Genomic DNA, 6865 nt, shown 5'->3' on the forward strand with positions numbered 1-6865 from the left:
TCCTTCATTTTCCGTCTTGTTCTCATCTTCTTCTTCTTCTTCTTTGTTTTCTTTCACATTTACCATTCATTGTCTATTATATTGTGTTTCTCCATTGATTCCATGCAACTATGAGACTACAAGAGTGTTCTACACTCTATTTGTAGATTTCCTTGCTTGCTATGGTTCACATATTTTACTAGCTTTCCTTTACATTTCAGCACCATTTTTTTGCTTCCATTGTGTTTCTTGTCATTTTTATTCGGTGATTCTTTTTTCTTTTCAATTTCCACCGTTCAAGTTGTGTTCTATGTCTTGTTCATGCTTTCTTTTACATGTTTCTTCAATTTTCCACCGTTTACATTCATTTTCTGCACTTGCTTGAGTGAAACCGTGCCAAACTCCACTCCAAAACGCAATGAAGCTTCATGCTATGCGTGTGGTTGTTTGAGTCAGCTTTCCTCACTGTTTTAATGCCATTTCACCGATTGGTTTGTGCCTTAGAGTGTCCTAAGATGTTCATCTTCATCTATGCTTGATTCTAGATCATAATCAAGCTCCAAATCGAATTGATTTGTCTATTGAACATCTTCCCCTTTCACTCTGCTTTTGCTTCTGTTTTCAACTTTTTTCCACTGCACACCTTCTGTTTGAGAAGTGTCACGAGTGACTCAGTGCACCAAATTTTAAGCTGATTGTTGCTTCGAAAAGCTAAGTCATAGACGAAAATTCTCCAACAAGAATCATTCAATTATGTTGAGAATTGAATTCTATACAAATTTTTGAAGTAGAGGCAACTTTCTGCGTTTTTCAGTGCCAGTTTGCTGCTGTTTTCACTTGTGTCCTGACGCACACTTTTCTTGTGTGATTTAACTGTAACGATTCATAGCACCGAATCACCTTCTGATTTTTGCCTAATTTTTTAACATCTGGACGAAAAATTAGCAAAAAGAATCATTCAAATATGTCAGTACAAAAAATATGAAAATTCTTCAAAGTTAAGGCATCTGTCAGCGTTTTCTGGTGCTGTGTTTTCGGAAAAATCACTGTTTAGTGCGTTTTTGGTGTGTTTTGCTTCAGAATTTCAGTGCTCTTGGTCTATACATTTGCTTGTTTATATGTGTATTCAATATTGCCATCAATTGCTTTCATTTGGAGTGGATTACTTCCCTCACATTGGCATACATGCAATGAATACCATAAGCATTTTATGAGCACTGCAGTTTCTGTTTTTGGTTTTTACTCTATTCTAGTTCCGTTCTAGGATTCCTTTTGTTGTGCTTTCCTTTCTTTCAAGCCTTAATTTCTTGCTTGTCCTTGTTTTTGGCTATTCAATTCAGTCTTGTCAAATCATATTCAATGTGGTTTCAGCTTTCTTAATTAGCTTTTCTTGTGTTATACATTTCAATTGGCAAGTAATGTTGGCTTCAATGCTCTTGATTGTGAATTAAGTGATTTTGTTTTCCAAATTGGTTGCTAGTCTAAGGTAGCATTTTAGGTGGTGGTTGAGAAGTAAAACTCTAGAGAGTGTGCTTGAATTCTTCCTCTCACCTTCACCATCTTTTGGAAAGTTTTGAGCCATCAATTTCTTGCTTGAGTGAGAGCTAACCAATGCCTTTGGCATAGTTTGTTTGCTATTTTTGTTCATTATTTTGGCCAGGTTTTTTGCTGTTTGGTGTTGCATTTTGCATCCACAAGGGGTCCAAATATTTCCTCCAATTGGTGTATACTTCAAAGCCATCAACTAAGGCTTCATTTGGCACCAAAGTGCCATCACTTTGCTGTCCAAAATTGTGGTGTTCAAGTTGGCCTTGGGAGTAGCTTCCAACACCAATTTCAAGCATTTTTGTTGGCCATTGTGGCTTGTAATTGTTGCATCTTTTAGTTTACTAGTTTTTCTACAATTTGGTCACTTCTTTTGGTCAATTTGGAGCATCCTTTGTGCCTTATTTTCTACTCAAAGTTCTCTAAAAGTTTGGTGCTCTTAGGTTGCTCCTCTTTGCCTAAATTTTGTGTACCAATTTTAACTCTCTTTGAACTTGTATTTTGGCCTACTTAGGTGTCTTGGGGAACCACAAGGTGTTCAATCCCATCTCCTACGTAGAACCTTTCTCCTCCATTAGTAATTCGCTTTTAGTTGTAAGTGTGTTGAAAGTTCTAAGTGCTTTCTCACCTTACATTAGGCCGCATAGCTTATATTCAAGTTTTCATATTGTTTAGTGGCTTAAATTTCAGAGTCCAAAGTCTCTTCATATTTTGCCAATTAGGGGTCCGTTTTTAGTGTTAAATTTCTTTGAGTCTTGTTTGCTTGTTTTGTGCTTAGTGACTCAAGTGATTATATTTACTTAGCACTTAAACAATTGTGTGATCTTTGAAACCTTTTGCAAGTGTATCTTGGCAAGGATTGGCCTTGGTATTTAAGAAGTCTTAAAGACTCACCTCGCCTAACCTGGAGGTCCATTTGTGATTGATTTCCTCTACCACACTTTGTTCAAGTTGCATAAGTTCATTCAATCACCATGAGTACATATTCTACATATAGTCCTAGGTTGCATAAGCATGGTAGTCATGAGTTGCATCATACATTTCATAGTGACATTCCATTCTTTGGGGAGGATATAGGACCAATATCATTTAGAGATTGGATGTGGGATACTGAGAAATTGGTGCAACCATTGTTTAGTAAATATAGTCAATTTGACATTCTTAGGCATGTTACTTCTAGGTTTATAGGACGTGCATCTGAGTGGTGGCAAGAGAGGCAGTATCGAGTCAAAAAGGGGAGAACATCATGCATCAATACATTTTATGAATTAAAAACATGCATGTGGAAACATTTCATTCCCCCTTCTTTCAGGATCACTAAAGCCCAGCAAGCTCGGATAGAAGACTTCATTGACATTGGGGATGCATTCATCCAAAACATTGCTAAGTTTTCTAGACTAGAAAAGGATTTTAAGCACAATTTGGAATTGTTCTTAAGTGAACAAAGAAAGAGAGAACAATATAAGAGAGAGCAAGCAAAACTTGGAAAGCTTCGAGAGTATGAAAAGAAGTTGAGAAAAGAAAATGAAAAAATTGAGAAGAAGAAAAGAGATGAAGAAGAAAAGGCAAAAGAGGATAATATTAGAAAAGATAAAGAAGAGAATGAGAGAAAAGACTTTGAAGCAAGAGAGAAATTAAAAAAAGAGAGTGAGTTTGAAAGAAAATCAAAAGTGGTCGAGTTAAAGAGTAATTCAACCTCAAGGGAACTCTTTGTTAGGGATTTGGTGTGTAATCCTTCACCAATTCCATTCATGAAGACCCAAGTTCCAAAGGGAGTTTTTCCATCTTTAAACTCTTCTCACTTTTTCATTAAATCTCTTGTTTTTTTCCTTCTCAAAAAATTTGTTCTTTATCTCATTCCCTTATTTCATCCTCTTCAAAATATAGTGCCAAAATACACTTTGACTTTAAAATTCTTTTCAAAAATCATCCAAGTCAAAGTGTGAAACACTCTTTTTGTGAAGTGGGCCTAATACCAACTTTTTCCAAATTTATAAGCCCACTTTCACACATTCCCAATCAATTATACTGCATGGTCTTCATGATTTTAATCCAATTCTGTTTGATGACTATTGCAGATATGTTTTTGATCCTGGTGGAACCCAACTTTAGTTGCTGTGAGCCTTAAATTACCTTCTTGATCTGAGGTCAGATCCTCTTCCAGTAGGAGGGGATGATGTGATCCCAACAAGGCTTATAGCTTGGGTCAATGCCTAGGCCCAAATCATGCTCAAGGCCCAATACATGGCCCACATTCACCTTCAAGCCCAAGTCCATCAAGAGGCCCAATAACAAGAGCATGCTCAAAAAGATCCAATTAGGCTTCATTCAAGATGGCCTAAACCCACTTGGGCTTCTCACACTCTTCGCATTGGCCAAAGAAGATATGAAGATTTGAAGAGATGTATCAAAGAGCAATAGAATAGCAATAAGATTGGCCCATTGTTTAGGCCTTACTTTCTAGAATAATAAGTCAAACAATGAGTAGTTCAATTGATAAAATTGGGCTTGACTAAGCCCAATAGGAGATTTGGCCATGAACTATCAAAAGAGCCAAGGTGGACTAAGTGAAAGTCAACATTTCTTCCTACACCTCATGGATCCAAAGCATCCAAGGGTTAGGAATGCTTCCTCCTTTTCCAAGGCATCATCCAATGGTCAAGATCAAGCCTCCTTCTCCAAGCTTGATCTAAGGGCCAAGATCAAGCCCCACTCCATCCAAGGGCTCACTTTTCTCATGTGTAAATGGCTTCATATAAAAGCCAAAATTTCACTCATTTGTAGACACTCTTGAAATTTTATGCAATAGATGCAACTTGAGTTGAGAGCACTCCTCCCTCTATTGCCTTTGAGAGTCACCACTTTCTAGAGATTTCCTCTCTCTACCTCTAGCCACCTTCCTTAGGCTAGCATAGATTAGAAATCCTATCACTTCTTTCACCTTCCATTGCTTGCAAGTGCCTTCCAACTTGCCTCCATTCCTTCATCCATTTCCGCTGCCCATGGAGCTCTTCATGCACCTTTGGAGCTCCACCACATCCACTCATCTTCAAGGTTGCCATGGCTTCTAGCCTAGCCTTGTAGTGGCGTGCTTCTCACATTTTTACCATTTCTTCCCTTTCCATTTTATGTTTTCTTCTTCCTTTAATTGTTCTTGTTTTTATATGATTTATGTGCTTTCCATTTCCTTTTCATTTTGAATCAATCCATCATCTTCTTCTTTTGAGCTTTGTGAAAGGAACCTTCACATCTAGATAGCTTGCTATCTTAATGTCCAGTGGGGATTTCACTTAGCTTTCTTAATCAACTTACGCCATATTCAATAATCTTAAAAGGAAACAAGATAATCCTTCATCATTAGGTGTGGGGTCTTGGGAGGATTTGGAAGGTGTTTTAAAATCCTTTTTCTCCTTACAAGAATTGGGAAGAAGTTGGTCCATCCAAGAAGCCACGAGTGGCTCTTGGTTATAATTGTCCATACAAATTTGATACCACCAAGTCATGGCATACTCTTCAAACTCTAAAACTACCAAGTCTACTTGCTCTTGATCACTAACTCTATGAATGCTAAAAAATTGATCCACTTTTTGTTCCCACTCCATGTAAGCATTGGGGTCATGTTCTTCTTTGAACTTTGGGATTTTGATGGGAGGAGGTTGCCTTTGATGTTGCACTTGGTGCCTTCTTTCTCCATCCCATCCGGGCCTTTTTCTTCTTTCCTCACTTCCCTAAGAGTCCACAGAAGGAGATCGCCTCCTTGCCCTTCTTTCCTCTCTTGGTTGGATTTGTTCTTGTTGTTGCACTTGTTGAATTTGTTGTTGCACATGTTGTATTTGTTTCATTTGTTGTTGCATGAACATTTGAAAGGCTCTCTCTTGTTGTTCCCTATCTTCTTGCCTTTTAAGCTCCATTTGTTGGAGGAGGCTAGTGACATCAATGATGGTCCCTTGATGTGCCACGGGAGTCACCACTTGAGGTGAGTATGGAGAAGTCGAACCTTCTCCCTCTCTTACATCCTCCAAAACCGGACTCAAATCCATGTTTTTCTACAAAACAACTCCAAAAATCCGAGACAAGTAAAGAAGTTGGTTAGCAAATGATAAGAAACTCGTGACCAAGTGTGGTCAAAATAAACAACCCAAGTGTTTTGATCACTCTCCCCAAAGCAACAAGGCAAGGCTACACTCAAATCCATAAAAAAGGAGTGAAATGCTTTCCAACCAACTTTTAAGTTCCCCACTGCTTACCACAAGTAAGCGGTCTAGGTTGAACACCAGAACTATTACGTCGTTCGTGTAAAAATCATTAAGTTATTTTCTAAAAACCTTCATACCACTTGCCAAAGTAAGCGGTATATGACGCTAATATCGAACAAGCTATAATGAATTCAAGGCAACATTAAATATACATAGAACATTCATCAAATTAACAAACAAAATAAAAAGTGTACGGATTATTACAAACTTAGGATTAATATCAAATTGAAAATTTAAAACAGTAATCCCAAGCAATTGTTTGGTTCACATCCTCCTCCGCGACCACGACCTCATCAGGGTTTGCATCCAATTCAGCCGCCAACTTCTCTACCTCTTCCTCCGGGCTTGAATCTGCCTCGTTCACGAGCTGCCTCCAACTACATCTTTGTTTACATCGAACTTGGCATCCAATACATCTATATCATTGTGGAAGAAGGCAACTTGCCTTAATACCTTTTGGAAGTCGTTGATATGCTCCTGGATTATCTAACCCTTCAGGTCTTCGAGTTCGCTCTCCAGATCGTCATGTTTTACCTTCAATTCATCAAAATCGATCTCCAGATCTGTGATCTTCGCATTTAGCTTTTTCTCAGATTCCAAACATCTCACTCTCTAGGACCCCAACCTCTTTTTCTCTTCCAACTACTTTTTCCTTTCTTTCTTCCAGGCAGCTTTCTCTTCAGCATGTTTATCAGCTTGACCCTTCAACTTCTCTTTTAACTCCTCCACCCTGGACCGGCTACCCTCCTTTAAATCCCTTACATACAAACTTCCAACATCGCATTCACCATGGCATTTGGTTCCATATTGTCAATAGACTTAACTAAAGACTCAGACAAGTTAATATCAATGTCGCACCAGACGGTAGTCTCGGGCAACTATATCAACCGAGCCTCGGGTTTGGTCACACCAGACAAGGATCTCCGCCCCAACAAGGCGACCCTCACCTTCTTCACATTTTTACCCCCATCTTGCTTAGTGGGCACCTCCGCCTTCCTCTTTGAGCCACCATGTACGTGAACCTCCACCAATGGATCCTACGGGTTGGGAACTTCAATATTCCCAGCATTTTTGGCCTTCGCTGC

The sequence above is a fragment of the Vigna unguiculata genome, chromosome 9, assembly GCF_004118075.2.
Source record: "Vigna unguiculata cultivar IT97K-499-35 chromosome 9, ASM411807v1, whole genome shotgun sequence".
NCBI lineage: Eukaryota > Viridiplantae > Streptophyta > Magnoliopsida > Fabales > Fabaceae > Vigna > Vigna unguiculata.